This window comes from Hemicordylus capensis, chromosome 2 (assembly GCF_027244095.1).
Source record: "Hemicordylus capensis ecotype Gifberg chromosome 2, rHemCap1.1.pri, whole genome shotgun sequence".
Taxonomy (NCBI): Eukaryota; Metazoa; Chordata; class Lepidosauria; order Squamata; family Cordylidae; genus Hemicordylus; species Hemicordylus capensis.
In genome coordinates this window covers 404,964,276-404,983,106 of record NC_069658.1, presented here as the reverse complement: position 1 = coordinate 404,983,106, position 18,831 = coordinate 404,964,276, and the positions used below count along the sequence as shown (strand labels likewise).

The window sequence follows — 18,831 nt, the reverse complement described above, 5'->3', positions numbered from 1 at the left end:
GTTAGTGTCAGACTAGGAACAGGGAGGCCTAGACTCAAACCCTCACTCAGCTGTGAACTTCACTGAGTAACTGTAAGTCTCTCTCTCTCTCTCTCACTCTCCCTCTCCCCCGCCCCCTAACCTACCTCACAGGGTTGTTATGAAGATAAGATGAGGAGGGGGAGAAATTTGTCCACTATGCAGAGTGGACTAAAAATGTCACCTTTTCTTAAATGCTTACTTTTGAGCTGCTCATATGATTCTTTATAATCTCTCTCCCCACCCCCTCACACACACACACACCTTGCTGCCATAAGCTGTGAGGCCAGCATGAGTGCACCGCCATTAATCAGAAAGCAAGGCATCTATCACCACACAGTGATTATCTCCTTTAATTTGATGGCGTGCCATGGCTTGGCCTTCTTCAAGTGAGCTGGGATTCATGAATGGAAGGGGAAAGGACCGCTCGCAGCAAGAGGTTTACTCTCCACATGTAGTAATGGCTATATCAATGTTATCTCCCCCGGAAGGTGGCCTGTGACAGATATATTAATGACACAGTGTGGAGCTCCAAGGGGAAGGATGCACAAAGCATAAGGAATTCAAACAAACAGCAGCAACTGAAATGGAAGAAGACTTCCTCTCCTGCAAGGGGGGGGGAAGCTCTGTGCACACATTCAGCATTGATTCCTACCCATCTAGCAGATCTTGGCTCATGGGGTGAGTGATGCTAAGCCAGGTGTGACCTGACTGAATACCAAGATGGCCAGCACATGCTGATTCCTTCCCCGCCACCCCACCCACCCCCAAATGCAGTCACTTAGTCTAGAAGGCTGTGGCATGGGATCTGGAAGCAGGGCATTACTTAGGCCAGGGGTTCCCAATCTAGATTCCTCCAGATGTTGCTGAACTACAACTCCCAGCATCCCCAACCTCAATTTATTGTGGCTGGGAGGTGCTGGGAGTTGTAGTTCAGCAGTATCTGGAGGAACAGATGTTCCTCCACTGGTTGGGAACCCCTGACTTAGGCCATTAATTTCCAAATTCTACATTCAGAAAATTGAATGGCTTTGTAGGGCTGGCCCACTAATGAGGCTGGGCAAGGCAGTGGCCTTTAGGGGTGTGCAATTCGACTTACCATTGAATTGATCCAGGTCAAATTGGGGGTGATTTGCAAATCTGACCCCGAATCAACTTGCTCTAAAAATAAAGAGCCCAATTCTGGGTCAAGAAGAACCATCCCTGATTAGAACCGAATTTATTTGGGCAATTCAAACAGCGTTTTGAGGCCCATTTTGCTGGGAAAACAGGCATCAAAGTGGTACCTTTCCCCCGGGTAGAGCTGGTCTACCAATTGGTCGGCGGGTAGACCAGCCCTCCTCTCCAGACTTAATGTGTCAGCCTGCTGTGGAGGACAGGTCTACTCAGGCAGACCTGTCCTCCAAGGCAGGCTGACACACCAAGTCCAGAGCAGAGGGCTGGTCTACCCACCAATTCCAATTGGCAGACCAGCTCTCCCCAGGGAAAAAGCACCATTTCCCCAGCACAACAGACTTCAAAATGGTACACAAATCACCTGAATCAATTTGGGTGATTTGAGGCTGATTCTTTGAGGCAGCTGGTCAAGCTGACTGCTTTCGATGAAACAGTTTGGTGGTTCTACAATTCAATTTGACATTGAATCGAATCACAGATTTTGAACACCGCTAGTGGACTTAGATGCCTGTTTTATAGCTGCTTCCCTCATAAACACAAAGTTAGCTTATGTAGATTTAACTAAGGGTGTATTCAGAAACGACTGAGCTGGTCTGTGGTAGCAAGCATGACTTGTCCCCTTAGCTAAGCAGGGTCCGCTGTGGTTGCATATGAATGGGAGACTAGAAGTGTGAGCACTGTAAGATATTCCCCTCAGGGGATGGAGCCACTCTGGGAAGAGCAGAAGGTTCCAAGTTCCCTCCTGGCTTCTCCAGGATAGGGCTGAGAGAGATTCCTGCTTGTAAGTTGGAGAAGCCACTGGCAGTTTGCGAAGACAATACTGAGCTAGATAGACCAGTAGTCTGACTCAGTATATGGTAGGTTCCTTTGTTCCTATGTTCCTAACTCCATTTTCTCCTTCTCCTTTCCCTCCCGTTCCCTTCTGACTCTACACCCCACACTCTCTACAGGATCCCCACTGGGACAAACTTCTAAACAAGAAAACATAAAAGATTGCTAGAAAGAATACAACTATGCCCCCAGCAAAGGCCACTGCCCCTACCCTTAGTTTGCCTGCCTCCAGTCACTTCACCAGGCCCCCACCCCCAACTCACTTGGTAGTTGTGGTGCACACACACCCGTGACAACTACAGTCACCACCACCACATTTGTCTTCCTCCCCATGTCCTCCATCCCATTTGTCCTACTCTGGCCCTGCCTTTTCAAAAGGCAAAGGGCAGGGAAAGAGTGGCAGGAAGTATCTTTGGAATTGAATAAGGGACAATCTTTCAAACCAAAAATGATGTAAGGAAATGTAGAAAGGAGTATTTTCTTTAAAGGGCTCAGATCACATTCTTTAGCTGTACTGTGAGTGTGTCTTTCCTAGTAAACTGACAGGTGACCATATCAGAAAAGTGAATCCTAGCTGAGGCCCATCATCATTCAGCTGGAAGACAGGAAGCTTCCCATCTTCCCATTCTTAGGAAGCCAGCTGAGGCAGGAAGTTGCCCATCTCAGACACCTGATAGCACCGCTATCTAACATCTAAAGGTGTTAACCTTTCTCAACTGGAGAAGGAGGCAAAGGCAAAAGAGGGAGTGAAGGGACAGTCAAAACAGATGACCTGGGATGCTCAGCAGTCAGTTCAGTAGTGAGGGTGGGTTTGGAGGCCTCTGTGAAGATTCTGTGTGAGTCTTCCTCATAGTTTATGTTTGTCTTCTTCCTTTAGGGACATCTGGCAATCCTAGAGGTTACAGAAAATATATGCAACCTAGTGGTTTATGACAGAACCATTTTGATAACTTCCCCCAAACCTTGTAATGGGTTGCTTCAAAGTTACACTCCAAATCAGGTCACTGTTAGGAGAGAGACTAAAACCTCTGCTGACACTGAGTTCAGTCATGCCTGTATCATTTTTCAGTCTTTCTAAGATAGCCTGGCAAGTCCTGGCTGAAAGTCCACTATTCACTATTCAGTCCATTGACCATGGATGACGAGCTAGACAAGCACATTGGCATGTTCCCCCTGCTGCATACACAATCCAGCTAAATACCTAAATAGGAATTAAATCTGTAGGCAAAGTCTGAAGACTGTTTGTTCCGTGCATGTGTCTGTGCACACACACACAACTGAGAAAGACATTCTCCAAACTTCCTTGAGACTAATCAATGTGTGTTCCTGTGTGTCTCCTTTGTTGTCAAACTGTTGGTGTTAGGTTCACTACCTAATATGGGAGTGAAGGTAGGGAGTTGTGTCACTCAGCATAATGAAGTCATGTGTGCTGACCTATGGTACTAGGACACTTGAAAAAACCATTTTGACAACAGTTTCATACTTAGCATTTATATAGTACCTACGAATGTACAAAGCACTTCACATACTTTGTCCTGCTATTACTCTTACAGCAACAACACAGTAACATAGATCAGGATTATTATCTTTATGTTGCAGATAGGTAGCTGAGGTCGAGAGAGAGTGGTGTGCCTAAGGCCAATTCATAAGCTCACAGCAGAGGCAAGGTTCAAATCAGGAACCTCCTAATTTGCAGGCCAGTTTTAACCATTATGCCAACTGCAAAGGGCCTGCTAACCATGGAAGGAATTGCATTTCCCCTGCAACATGATATGGCGGATTGACTGCTGGGACAATGCAATGTCCTTGAAGCAGGAGCAGTTCCTTGAGGGGAAGATGTCTTGGCCATGTGCAACAATGAGCAACAGCTACAACTGCTGCACTAGAAACAGATCCTCTGGAAATGCCCTTGGGTATTTATCCCGAATTAGTGACTCCTGGTCTCTGATGTTGCCTCCCACTTTGACTTCCATGCTTCCTTTGATTCTAAAGTCAGACTGCATTTAAAAACAGTAACAAGCAAATAGCTCGGGCTTTGTTTTAAGCCCTGTAAGCAGCAGAGCGCCGTCTGGCTCTGGATCCACCTACCAGCCACAGACATAAATCTCTTTTCTGTTCCCTTTGTAGCTGTTTGATGTCTGGCCCCTTAAACCTTTCCCTGCATGCCCTGTCCCCCATGAGAACATATACACAGCAATTGTCTGCAGGCCTGCATGGGGGTCTGGATTTACTCTTCTTATCAGGAGGCAGCAGATCCTCACCAACTGACATCGGCATGGAAGGAACAGTCAGCCCTGCCAGAAATTGGAGGCCTAGCCCATGGGACTTCTTAAAATGAGCTTGCAGCCTCACTCACTTATGCTGCCCCCCCCACCAATACCCCTGGTTATAGTACCCAGGCTTATTTTTTCCACCCTCATACCATGGTACACACATAACACAGAAATTACTGTTCCCAGTTGATAAGCTCATCTCCTGCTGTTGTCTTTTTAATGCCCCACTAGGTACTTCTGTGTGTTGCCTTACTTTCCTCCCCACAGTGATTTCTGTTTTCTTCTAAAGAGGCACAAAAATTATGTGCAAAGGATTGTGGGTCACTGGAGGATAAGGAAACGAAGCAGCATATGTTAAGCTTATCACAGGCAGTTCATACAGTGCAAAACTATGGGAAGTGAGGACAACCTGGCCATTTCATAGATTATGTTTTATGCTTAGATACAGATACACAAGAGTGCAAACACTTGTAGAGTGCCAGTTCTGAGGAGCATGTGTGTTGAACATTTCACTTTAAAAATATTCAAACAGTGAGCTATGGAATAAGGTAGGTTGTGCTTGTTTAAAAAGGAAAAGTTGCCAATTCTACACATGTGCACTCTTCACAAGTGACATATTACACAAACAGGTAAATGTCATATTCATGTATCTGCAACCAAGTGTCAAGCATAATATGAGAAGCAGCCCAGTCTAAATTACCTGGGATCTGCAAGGCAAGGAGAGAGTGGTGTATTTGGATATGGGAGACCTTGGTTCCAAACCCTGTTCAGGCATAAAGCTCACTAACTGGGTGGCCAATGGATTCTCTCTCTCTCCAGCCCATTTTTTGTGGGAATACCTGGGATAATAATGGTAGGTTTTCACACAGAAGAGTGCAATGACAATGATAAATTATAATATCTCTCTCACTTCCCTTAGGATAATACTCAGCAGTTGGAGGCCCAAATCAAATCTGTTGCCCTCTGAGGAACACTGCCCAATAGTTCCCAATGTAGAAATCAAAGAGGCATGGGGAAAGTGACGCAACTCCAGAAGTATCTGGCTATTTTAGGTGCTAGAGGTTGAGATGCTGGCCCATAACCCCTCACTCCCTTCTCAAACAGCCCCCTAGGAAAACTCGATGCTTAACCATCTTCCGCTCAGGTCCTGGTTATCTTCAGTTTGATCTCCATTTTAACAATTCACTTTCTCTTCTGCAATATGCTGTGAACTCTCCATGACCAAATGTTTGAACACAATCGGAAGAAGAAGAAAAAAGGTTACATGTGCATACTCATAAACGGAAGTTGTATTTAGGCTTGGGAGGCAAGGAAGAGAAATGGGTAAACTTATTCCAGCAGCTTGGCATAGTGTATCTGTTTTTTTAAGGGTTCACCTTCCAGCACTGAAATGCTTCAGCTCACCTTCCAGCACTAAAATGAACATCCTCCCCTACCTGTAAATTTTGAAAAACAGCAGCCTTCTATGAGCTTTTCAGCAAGGATTCCTTACCAGTGTTCCCTGTAACAGGGACTCCCAGGTGTTGTTGATCACAAAACCTAGCATCCATGTCTATAGTGGCCTTTGGCTGGGCATAATGGGAGTTGAAGTCAACACCATCTGGGAATCCCTGTTCCAGGGAGTACTGTTCCCTACTCCCTTTCATTATGTGATTTGGAGGCATGAAATCATTGGCATTGGACCAAGGCTGGCAATGTTGTAGCACGTACAAGGACAAATGCTTTGGGGAGTCATCTGGAAAGGCCCTGAGGCTTTCAGTGGGAGGTCATCTCTGTTCTTTGAGTATTTCCTACCATTATGGTTACCTGAAGCTGTTTGCATCAACAGAGACCTTGGTTTTTTGTGGCAGTTTTGTGAGTTGCAGAAAGCTAATTGGGGCATGTTCTTGGCACACATGACTGTATGAACCATATTCCACATCCTTACAGAGAGAAAAAACCCAATATGTTAGCCCTAGGATCAATGTGCTTGCTTCCTGGATGTTTTCAAACGTGATTATTATATGTGGTTGGCCATAAGGTAAATGCCATGACTTTAAAGTCCTACCTCTAGAGAAATTACTAGACTTTGGCAGGGATTCTGCGGGTCTAGTGAAATCTAACCTTTCCCAACATGGATATCCATAAATCATCTGGCCTGATTTCCTGGTTAGTTAGTATTCTGCAGCAGACATGTACATTCAGCATTCTTGCCAGGCCAGTTTTAGGCAACAGGAGGTGTGATTTAGCAATCACAGGAGTGGAAAGCCCCAATGAGAGATCTGTGTTTGTATTAGCCCTTTATTGCAAAGTGCCTCTTGCAAATGTCATCCAGTCTCATGAGGAGGGCTTGAAAACAGAGAATGAATGGCTGAAAATTTACAAAACAACACCTCTTACAGTACATATTGCTGCAATCTCACAGGATCACTTTTTCAGTTTTGATGCCTTAGCGGTTTACTAACCCCCAGTTTTTAGGCCATGAAGTCAGTCCAGGTTTCAGTGAGCCTTTGGTAAACTGTTCCCCAGGAGCCTACTTCTACCTGAGAGGTCCCTCTGCCACCCACCTTGCAAAGCCACCTTGCAGCGGCTTCTCCAAGGTTGCAGACAGGAGTCTCTCTCAGCCCTATCTTGGAGAAGCCAGGGAGGGAACTTGGAGCCTTCTGCTCTTCTCAGAGCAGCTCCATCCCCTGAGAGGAATATCCTACGGTGCTCACACATCTAGTCTCCCTTTCATATGCAACCAGGGCGGACCCTGCTTAGCTAAGGAGACAAGTCATGCTTGCTACCACAAGACCAGTTCTCCTCCCACAAAATTATTTGAATATAGGTATGATGCTGCCAGAGGCATATCTAGGGAAAATAGCGCCTAGGGCAAGCACTGAAATTGCTCCCCCTGTCCAAACATCTGACACCCTTCTTTCAGATAACTTTACCATAATATCCGCTGAAAAATACTAGTCAAGCTCATTAATCTTTTAATATTTCAAAAACTATTTAGCAGTGGACGTAGCCAGACCAAAAAATGCTGGAAAACTACAAATTTCAGTATGCTGGGACTCATGAAATACCCTAATACTATGTGGAGGTGTACTTGGAAAACTAAACAGAAGTGCCTGTCTAATTCTCTACTATGCATTGTAGCATCACCATTACATAAGTTTTAAAAATCAATGGAGAATTTGACTTTTCCCAGATACTCTGAAAATAATTAAAGAATATGCAGAGTAATCTGTGTCACTGTTTGGAATATATTCTAGTATTTCAGAAAGACAGTTAAAATGAGAGAAAGAGAGCAAGAAACTCCCTGTGTGCCTTAATACTAAGGATTTCACACTGATTCAAAGACAAACTCACCATTAATAGCCATATTATTAAGACATCACATTTAACTCACTTATCACAAGAAGCAAAGTAAGAGCAAATGAATACAATCCTAGCTCATAAGCTTAAGCTCAGTATTCACAAGCCCTGATTCTCTGTGCATAGTGCCAAACTAAATATGTGTACAGTGACTTGTATTATTATTATTATTTAAAAAAAAATACCTGTAGCCCCTTCGGGGTTTTCCTAAGGGCCATGGAGGGGGTCTGCAAAGGTTTGCCCTCCCTCCACTGGCCTCTAGGGCCTCACAGGGACCATTTGAGCATGTGCGGTGGCCATTTTATATATATATATATATGGCCGCTGAAAACAAAATGGCCACTGTGCATGCTCAAATGGCCTCTGTGAGGCCTAGCATGGCCTAGGGCCTCACAGAGGCCATTTGAGCATGCGTGGTGGCCATTTTGTTTTTGGCGGGCATTTTTTTTGAAAAATATTTTTTTTAAATGGCGCCCCCCTTTCAAGTGATGCCCAGGGCACGTGCCCTGCCTGCCTTACCCTAGATACGCTCCTGGATGCTGCTACTTTTAAATATATTAGGAACATAGGAAGCTGCCATATACTGAGTTAGACTTATTGGTCCATCTAGCTCAGTATTGTCTTCAGAGACTGGCAGCAGCTTCTCCAAGGTTGCAGGCAGGAATCTCTCTCAGCCCTATCTTGGAGATGCCAGAGAGGGAACTTGAAACCTTCTGCTCGGCACGGGACAGATTCCCTCCTCCCTCCCCGGGGCAGCCCTGCATGAGCCTGATCTACATGAAGTGCCTCGATCATTTCCAGGACTGGCCCTAGGCATTGTTCTGCCTCAGCTGCATGCCATGATCTGAGAGCTGAGTTCCATTGTTTCCTGTAAAGCATTCTGTGGTGTAGCTCTCAGCTCCTTCTGTCCCAAGCGACTATCACAAGTGCTAAGACGTCTGCCTGAGCCAGGCCTGCTCATTTTTTGGAGAGAGAACTCCATATCCATTTAAAGTGCACAGTCACTAGGAAAGTACAATGTTTCTTTGTATGGAAGAAGAAAAACACCTAGGAAGCCACAGCAGCAAGTAGACCCATTCTCTTCAGTTCCCCACATTTCCAGCTCAGTACTCTAAGCACAACCCATCTTGTGTGGCTTGCCCTAGTTTTTCCATCACATTAAAACAATGACTGAGCAGCTTCCAAGAATAAACAGGTGATCTCACTGGAACATCAGGAAGTGATTTACCACTGCTTTGCTATGAGGTAAATATAGCATCTGAAAATAGCCTTGGCATTTGTATATAGGATACAGAGATCCCCACTCACAGATAAAGGGCTGAGGGAAGCAGGTGCTGGTACTCTTCCTTTCTCGCTTCTCGGATCGCTACGTGAGCATCCAGGCTGTAGCAGGAGGAGGCAGGAGGCCGGCCTGCCTATCACAGGCACTCCCCACTGAGAAACCCCACTGCTCACATCTCCCCTGCTCCCGCTTCCCCAACTGCTGGTTGAGAAATAAATGGCAATTTCTCAGCAGCTGTCTGGGATGAGACATGGTGATCGATAGGGCCCTGCTCATCTGTGCTATTTGATTCTCCCTCTGCCGATGCAATCAAGGTGCTGGAGACAACGGATGCCAGGCAGCGAGCGGTGTAACACATTCAATCAAGCCACAGATGTGGAGCTGATAGAGTGTGCCGCTGAATTACATTTTGGGCAAACATCCCCACTGCTCCAGCTCCCCGCTCTCTAGCTTATCAGGGCAGTTTTGAGTCCTCTCCTGCCTTCCCAACCATGTCCTAAGGGACCCCTACCCACCTGCACTGCTACTTCTTTCTGCTGGGCATTGATTTGTCAATTATGTTAAAGGGCAAACCAAACAGATCAGTGAGGAATCTCAACTTATTATTGACAAGCTGGGTTCCAAAACCACCACCACAACCCATGCAAGTTTCCTGAAAAATCTGTGGTTCATACAAGTGCAGTTTTTGTTTTTTTTAAGATAGTCATAAAGAAGGAGTTCAATTTTATTTCCTGATGTATTCATTTGAGATATATCTTACCTTGCTCCAAATTAAGGCCCTAAGGCAGGTTACAGAACCAATCATAATGTACTAGTGAAAAAGACTAGCACTAGTGCTCACACTGACGTGCCTTATTTATTTATTTGTTTGTTTGTTTGTTTGATTGTTTGTTTGATTATTTATTTATTTGTATACTGCTCTTCCAAAATGGTTCAGGGCGGTTTTATCTGTTGTAAAAATCTGATACCTTACATTTCCAATATTTAACAATGTTCTTTGGAAACTCATGAGTCCTGGCCCTGTTCTTAAAAATCATACCTAACTGCAGGGAAAGGGTAGGCAAGAAAAGATGGAATGACCCTGCTCTAATCTAGACTTTGTAGCCTCTCCTAGACTTTTCAGATCCTGTCCCCATACTTCTGATATATCTCCAGCCTTGCCTACGGTTTAGATTGTTTAACTAATAGGTAGGCTGATGATAGCAAAACCTGATTTGACGACCCCTTGAGATGATCTCCTGAACTCCCTTCTGTTGCATTTATCCTGGGCTAAATCAGATGGTACCTTTCTCTGGAGCTGACTCATACATATGATGGGAAGGGAGAGCATGTCTTCCCTCCTCGTGCTTCCACCTCTTAATCCCTTAATTTCCATGCATGGGTGTAGCATTGTAAAAGGGCATATATTTGTAAAATCCAGTGCTCATTGGCCCATTTTGCAGGGTCAATATCCATGGTAAAAATCCAAAAATTGAACACCAGATAGGGCCTAATGCACACTGGGTTTTACATATGTTTTGAATATCACACCCCATATAGACATCCAGGGATGTGTGAAGTGGGGAAGGCAGATGGGCTGGGTAAAGAGGGAAGGTGTGTTCTCACTTCACACATACAGAATGGATCAAGGGAGAGCTACTATCTGATCCAGCCCCCTATCAAACAAATCTGAGATTGACAGAGATAAATATAGTCTTTTGTCTTGTCTTCATGGAATGTTCCTTTCCAGCTCATTGGAAGAACTGCTGGCCTAGTCTTTCATTAGGAGGGCAGCTTCACACATGATTAATATCCTTAGAAGAAGTTACACCTGAATACAAAATTGTGAAGATGCTGTATAATGTCACTATTATTGTAGAAAGATTCCTAATATCCAAGAATCTTGAGTCCCATTCAGATATTGGCCACATTCACACGTAAAATGGAGCCGGAGTTGCAGGGCCCAGAGGTTTCCCTACCATTACGTCCAAATGTGTGCAGCTCTGGTCCCGTTCGTCAAGCGACCCAAGGTTGCACTCCACAGACTTTAATTTGAACCTTCAGTTTCTAGTGAGTTTTGCTGCTCATAACTGGGGTTCCAGCTGTAGAGCATTATGTGTGAATGCAGCACTAGAGGCTGCATTTGCTCCAATCAGAGTTGAGGGAGGAAGCAGAGAGCCCACTCTCTATTTTGTCCAAATGAGGACAGGAGAATGGGGTAGAGGGAGCAGAACCACGGGTCCATTCAACTCGCGTTTCTGCATTATGTGTAGATGCGGCCATTGTTGTGTGAGTATACAGAAGCCTGTACACTTGTACGTGTTTCTGTGTGGATGCCTGTACAGTACCTACATGCATTTGAAAAATGAACCTGGGTACAGGTTTCTCAAATGGATGGTACAGATATGGAGCATATACAACTGTACCTTTGTTCAACATAAGATGTGAACAACTGTACCTATGTACAGATCTGTACCTGTGCATACTGTATACTTGTATGAATATTGAACATAATGTGTGAAGATTCCTAATGTCCAGGAACCTGGCCATTATAAAGGCTTCATTCTTTTGTATTTTGTCTTGTCCATGCAGAATGGAGAACTACTAATCATCCTCCTCCACAGGACATCCCTTCATGCATTAAATTGAAGATGGTTGTCAAATTCCACTCAGGGCTGAATCACACTTTATGAGGCAGTTGCATTTGCAGGTTTACCAACATGTGACTTCCCTTCTCACTTAATAATGTTCACCCCAGCACTGGCTCATTGCCTTTTACCACTTGAGGCAACAAGCTGCCTGCCCCTGCTCACTGGCCATGCCACCTGGGCCAGAGGCAGCATTAATGCTGACCCAGCCCCTTACTGGCCTGCCTCATCCATCCAACCTTGCCCACCCACCCACACCCTACTTCACTGGCCTGAATGCTGTCTTACTGGGGCATGCTGCTGCTTGATGTTATAGGCTAGCAAAGCAGCATGGAGGGAACTTGCATCCACTGGTAGCCTTGCTGTGTCACTGCTGCTGTGCCAGCACTCGCAATGTGTGCTCTCTCTACCTCTGCCTCTTCCCTCCATCAGCAAACGCACTGGCTTACAATACCAAGCATCAGCACACCCAGTGAATAAAACCAGCAAGGGGGAAAGAGGGGTGGCATCAAGCCAGTAAGGTGCAGGCAGGGCTAGCAAGGGAAATAGGGGCTGGCAAGGGGATAGGACCAATGAGGAAGGAAACAGTCAAGGAAGGGATTGGCAGACATGGGATGAAGTGGGGGAGATGGCAGTAAGGAGATGAGCCGACACCCATGGGGGTGGGCAGCATGCTTGCACTCACAACCTTGTTGCCTGAGGTCATCAGGTCATCTTGCCTCATGGGGACGTTGCCCCTATGCACACCACAGCAAACACTGGGTCAGGTCAAAACAAGCCAGGGCCAGCTCCAGATTTGTGTGGGTCCCAGGATGTGTTGTGCAGTGTTCCTCTCTGCTCCCCTTGGCTTGGCCAGTGGCTGCCACAGAGCTGGGCTGGCATTTGACCTTACTCAGGAAGAAGGAATCAGTTACATGGCACTGGGCCATGTCGCGCTTCCTCAGCCACTTCCATCTTTGGTGCTTCTGTCTTGGCCATTTCCCCTTTGCACTGGGGGATATCAGATTGTAATTGTACAATCCACCTTTGGATATTTCTTTTAAAAAACAACAACCTTCCATTGATACTTCAAGCTCATCTGGAATGGAGTAAGCAACTGATTTCTAACAAAAGAAGATCACTTTGCACTGTGCAGACATGCAGCTGAATGAGTAGGAGTGCATGGGATGGCATGGATCATGACATCAGCAGCCCATAACATACACTAACACACACAGGTCTGACATGCTGGTCAGGCTGAAGAGTGATGAAATAGTGACTCACCAGATGTGATCTCTTTTGTGAATCTTTCTTTGTTTGAAGGAGCATACATAAGAACAGCCCTGCTCAGGGGCGTAACTAGGTTGGAGTGGGCCCTGAGACAAGATTCTTAAGTGCCCCCCCCGAGAATTTTTTTAATAATAATAATAATAATAATAATAATAATTCAATTTCTATACCGCCCTTCCAAAAATGGCTCAGGGCAGTTTACAAAGAGAAAAAGATTTACCCTAAGGGGAAAAAATATAAAAGCACAACACATGCGTCACAGTTCTCACTCATGTCTCAGTTCTCACTCAGACCTGGGTTGCAAAATAATTTGAACATAAGTGTATTTATGAATGAATGAATGAATGAATGAATACATAAATAAATTTGTTCCAGAAGTTTTTGTAATTTCCTGCCATGAAACAAGCCACTTATAGGACTTTTTAGAGGTTTTTTTAAAGCCAGCAAATTTTCCAATCAGTTTTAAATTAAATATTCAGAGACTTCTCAGTCCCCATCCCCCCCCCATCAAAGCCCTATGGCAAGCAGTTCCCTATATGGGGGGGGGGTGTAACCACATAAAGGAATTCACATTCTACCTGGCAAAGGCTGAGCTGTCTGGCCTGGGCAGAAGAGGGTCTGCTGCAGAGAGCTGTAGTGGCCACTCTGACTGCCAGCCTTCTTCCTGGGGCTTGCCAGCCTACTCGAATTCAGGCTTTACTGAGGCCTACATGGAGGCCTCCCTGGAAGCCCCGCCTACCCGCCGATCAGCTGAGAGGAGGGGAGAAAAGCAGCTTGCCTGCTGCTTTGATTTCCGACCAGGACGACAAGCAGGAGAGAGGGCAAACAGCGCAAGTGGCTGAAGGGTCTTGGGGCTGGGCAGGGGGCAATGGGGAGTCATGTGAGGTGTCTCTGGGGGGCCCCTCAAGGCAGTGGGGCCCCGAGACGACTGCCTCCCCCTGCCTAATGGTAGTTACGCCCCTGGCCCTGCTGGTTCAGGCACAAGGCCCATCCAGTCCAGCTGTCCTGTCCTGTCCAGTCCTGTTTCACACAGTGGCTCACCAGATGCCTCTGGGAAGCCCACAGACAATAATTGTGACTGGGGATGATGGGAGTTGTAGTTCAACAACAGCTGGAGTGCCAAGGTTCCCCACCCCTGCACTAGTGCTTACTTTGACACCAAGAGGGAGGAGGATACATTAGTTTGCCACACTAGACAGAGGCATTTGCAACAGGAGCAGACAGCCACGTTCTGCCAGGGCCAAAACCAGCCCCTGCCAGACTAAGAAATCATTGTAATTTGCCCCTTCCTGTCACAAGCAGTGTGCTGTTCTTTTATTATTGACTCTAACGCTCAGATATCCCAGTCATGGATGGAAAATTCAGGGTCAATTTACAAGAGACACATTTTCTACATGGAAGTTTCTTCTGTGCAGGTGCTGTGCAGAAACCCATGTGTAGTGACCACCAGGGGCATAGCAAGGTTGGAATGGGCCAAGATAAGATTTTAAAATGGGCCCCCAACCCCTAAAAGTCCAGGGCCTCCACACACCCCAGGCCCCCAAGGATTTAAGTCTGATATTTCAAAATAAGTATGCTGCCTAGAAATACATTTCACTGAATACACACACACACACACACACACACTTCACAGTATATAGTGATATACGTTGAGTACTATATATTTGTGCTAATTTTAATGCCTAGAACACAGTGCAGCAACGCTAATTATTAAAATGGCCCCCTCGCTGCAGATTAGGAAAGGAGACTTTCAACCATGCAGGGTGAGCCTATGTTTGGTTTTTCAGAATTCTGAACAAATTCAGTCAAGTTCGATTCCGGGAGGTTTTTCACACGAGGCTTTTAAAGCCCTTGAACACACATCTCCTCTGGAATGGAGGTGCTGTATTCACATGTTGGCCAGATGCACCCTGAAGTCCCTGCAAGTTATTGGAGAGCAGTTCACACACAAGAAAAATAAAATAAAATAAAATAAAATAAAATAAAATAAAATAAAATAAAATAAAAGCACAACACATGCTTCACAGTTCTCACTCAGACCTTCTGGGTTGCAAAACAACTTGAACATAAGTGCATTTATAAATGAATGAATAAATAAATAAATATTTGTTCCAGAAGTTTTTGTAACTTTCTGACATGAAACAAGCCACTTATAGGCCTTAGATATTTTTTGTTTTTAAAGCCAACACATTTTTCAGTCTGTTTTAAATTAAACTAGCTGGACCCGCACAGAGCATCTGTGTGGTAGTTCACTTCCTTTTTGGGGTTATTTGGGAGAATTTGTTTGGCTGGTCTTCCCACAGCTCTCTCACTCGCTCTGTCCCCCCCACAACAGCTCTCTTGCTCACTCTGCCCCCCCCCACACCGCCTCTCTCTCTCTCTGTGTCTCTCTCCCCTCCGCGCCTCTCTCGCTCTGTCTCTCCCCTCTGTCTCGCTCGCTCTGTCTCTCTTCCCCTGCGCCTCTCTCGCTTGCTCTGTCTCTCTCCCCCCGTGCCTCCCTCACTCGCTCTTTCTCTCCCCCCCGCGCCTCTTTCGCTCGCTCTGTCTCTCTCCCCCAGTGCCTCTCTCTCTCTCTCGCTCTGTCTCTCTCCCCCCGCGCCTCTCTCGCTCGCTCTGTCTCTCTCCCCCTGCCTCTCTCTCTTTCTCTGTCTCTCCCCCGCGCGCCTCTCTCGCTCGCTCTCTCTCCCCCGCGCGCCTCTCTCTCTCGCTCTGTCTCTCCCCCGCGCGCCTCTCTCTCTCGCTCTGTCTCTCCCCCGCGCGCCTCTCTTGCTCGCTCTGTCTCTCCCCCACGTGCCTCTCTCGCTCGCTCTGTCTCTCCCCTGCGCGCCTCTCTCGCTCGCTCTGTCTCTTGCCCTCCCCCTCCCCACCCTGAGTTCTTTACCTCTGCTGCCACAGGCCTTACCGGGTGGCCGCAAAGGGCCCCGCCGCCGCTGCTCCTCCTCCCAGGCAGCAAACAGGGAAGTTTCGCCGGCCGGTTCCCTCCCACCCTGGCCTCCCACTGGCACCTTGCCTCCATGGGCAAGCTGGCCTCCGTGGCCCGCCGCCTGGCTTCCACAGGCAAGCTGGGCCTGCCGCCGCCTGGCCTCTGCGGGCGGGCCGGGCCCGCCACCTGGCAGGCCCGCCGCTGGGCCAAGTACCGGCTCCGCGGCCCACCGCTTGCCTCCGTAGTACACTCCCCCCTGCCTTCAGCCCCAGTCTGCTCTCCCCCCTGCCTTCAGCCCCAGTCCGCTCTCCCCCCAAGCTTTCTGCCCCAGTCCGCTCTCCCCCCAAGCTTTCTGCCCCAGTCCGCTCTCCCCCCAAGCCTTCTGCCCCAGTCCGCTCTCCCCCCAAGCCTTCTGCCCCAGTCCGCTCTCCCCCCAAGCCTTCTGCCCCAGTCCGCTCTCCCCCCAAGCCTTCTGCCCCAGCTTGCTCCCTCCTCCATTTTTGCCTCTTTCTCTCTCATTTTCTCTCTCTCATTCGTGCTTCCGCCCCACCCCGCTGCTTTCTAGGCTGCTTGTGTTTTCCCCGCTGGCCATTGCCGCCACCTCCTTGGGCAGCCAAGCGTTCAGCCGGCCCCTTCCTGCATGGCCCTCCTTCTAGTGAGCGTGAGTCTTCCAAAGCTGCTTTCCTTCTTTTCCTTTCCTCCCTAAGCGGCCATTTCCCTTGCCCAGCCAATCCGGCACGTCCGCTGCCCAGCCAATCCGCTGGGTTGCCGGGACGCATCCCCACAGAGGCACCTGTACGAGAATTACTCTAATAGATATTCAGAGACTTCTCAGTCTTGCCCCACCCCCCATATCAAAGCCCTATGGCAAGCAGATCCCTATATATGGGGGTAACCACAAAAAGGAATTCACAGCCTACCTGCAAAAGCTGTGCTGGATGGTCTGAGGGTCTGCTGCAGGGAGCTCTGCCAGCCTCCTTCCTGGCTTGCTGGGGCCTACTCGAGTTCAGGCTTCAGGGAGGCCTACTGGGAGGCCCCTCTGGAAGCCCCGCCCACCCACCAATCAGCTGAGAGGCAGGGAGAGAAGAGCTCTGCAGTTTACAGGCTGCTCCGATCCTGGGCCGGAGCTGGAGGCAAGTGGCTGAAGGGCCCTGGGGCTGGGCAGGTGGGCAATGGGGTGGGGGTGGCAGGGACTGGTGTGGTGCCCCCACCTCAGTGGAGCCTAGGGCATGTGTCCTGCCTGCCCCCCCCCAGTTCTGCCTATGGGTGGCCTATCTCCCTCAGATTCAGTAGCCGTGGATAGACTTGTCCTCCATGAATTTATCTAAGTCTTTCTTAAAGCCATCCAGGCTGGTGGCTGTCACCACATCTTGTGGCAGAGAATTCCATAGGTTAAGTATGTGTTTTGTGGAAAAAGTACTTCCTTTTGTTTGCCCTAAATTTCTTGGCAATCAGTTTCATGGAATGACCCCTGGTTCTAGTGTTATGCAAGAGGGAGAAACATTTCTCTCTATCCACTTCCTTAACACCATGCATAATTATATAGACCTCTATCATGTCACTCCTCCGTTGTATTTTTTCTAAACTAAAAAGCCTCAGGTGTAGTAGTCTTACTTCATGAGGAAGGTGCTCCAGGCCCCTAATCATTTTGGTTGCCTTCTTCTGCACCTTTTCCAGTTCTACAATGTCTTTCTTAAGATGTGATGACCAGAACTATACACCAAAACTGTGACCAGAATTGTGGTCACATCATAGATATAAGGGCTTTATGTTATTAGCAGTTTTATTTTCAGTCCCCTTACTAATGATTCCAAGCATGGAATTGGCCTTTTTCACAGCTGCTGCACATAGTGTCGACACTTTCAATGAGTTGTTCACCATGATCCCAAGATCTCTCTCCTGGTCAGTCACCAACAAACTCAGACGCCATCAGCTTATAAGTGAAGTTGGGTTTTTTCACCCCAATTTGCATCATTTTACACTTGGTAAAATTGAACTGCACCTACCATTTTGTTTCCCACTCCCCCAGTTTGGAAAGTTCCTTTTGGAGTTCCTTGCAATCTCTTTTGGATTTCACTACCCTAAATAGTTTGGTGTCACTATGCAAATATTGTCACCTCACTTCTTACTCCAACTTTTTCTGCAGGGCCAGTTAGAGAGGATGCAATCCCTCTTGCAAGATTAGATTGGATCAGTTTCAGTTTGTGACTTCTGAGGATGTAGAGAAGCTGCTTGTAGCAGAAAGGCCTACCACCTGGTCTTCGATCCTTGCCCATCATGGCTGATTACATCTTGCAGGGAGGTTGTTGTTGCTAGCTTAGTTGATATCATTAATACTTCACTGAGGTAGGGCAGGATGCCACCTGGTTTGAAGGAGGCAATGGCTAGATATCTCCTTAAGAAGCTCACTCTTGATCTCCCGGTGATGTATATTTATAGGCCAGTCTCCAACCTCCCATAGCTGGGTAAGATGATTGAGAGGGTGGTGGCTGAACAGTTCCAAGCAGACCTGGAGGAAACTGATTATTTAGACTGCATATTGACTGCATATAGAAATGCATATTGACAAGCCACAATGCTTCTGGGAGAATGTCCTTTGGACAGATGAGCCAAAACTGGAGCTTTTTGGCAAGTCACATCAGCTCTATGTCCACAGATGAAAAAATGAAGCTTTCAAAGAAAAGAACACCATACCTACTGTGAAACATGGAGGAGGCTTGGTTATGTTTTGGGACTGCTTTGCTGCATCTGGCATGGGGTGCCTTGAGTCTGTGCAGGAAACAATGAAATCTCAAGACTATCAAGACATTCTGGAGTGAACCATACTGCCCAGTGTCAGAAAGCTCTGTGTCAGTCACAGGTCATGGATCCTCCAAGAGGATAATGACCCAAAACACACAGCTAAAAGCACCCAAGAATGGCTAAGAACAAAACATTGGACTATTCTGAAGTGGCCTTCTATGAGCCCTAATTTGAATCCTATCGAAAGAATTGAAACATGCAGTCTGGAGAAGGCACCCTTCAAACCTGACACAGCTGGAACACTTTGCTCAAGAAGAGTGGCCAAACTACCTGTTGACAGGTGCAGAC

The 18,831-nt window shown here is 47.1% G+C and overlaps 1 long non-coding RNA gene across 2 annotated transcripts in view; it reads right to left on the bottom strand.

Annotated features, from left to right (window-relative positions):
* Window positions 1-16,746, bottom strand: part of LOC128347982 (uncharacterized) — a 39,631-nt gene extending 22,885 nt beyond the window's left edge. Inside the window, exons 1-2 of one of the 2 annotated variants that reach the window (XR_008317862.1) lie at window positions 16,662-16,746; window positions 2,798-2,917 (exon numbers count right to left, since the gene is read on the bottom strand). This is a non-coding gene — a long non-coding RNA (uncharacterized LOC128347982). The remainder of the gene's footprint in view (window positions 1-2,797; window positions 2,918-16,661) is intronic. The other variant, XR_008317863.1, reaches the window with a different exon arrangement.
* Window positions 16,747-18,831: the final 2,085 nt, after the last annotated feature.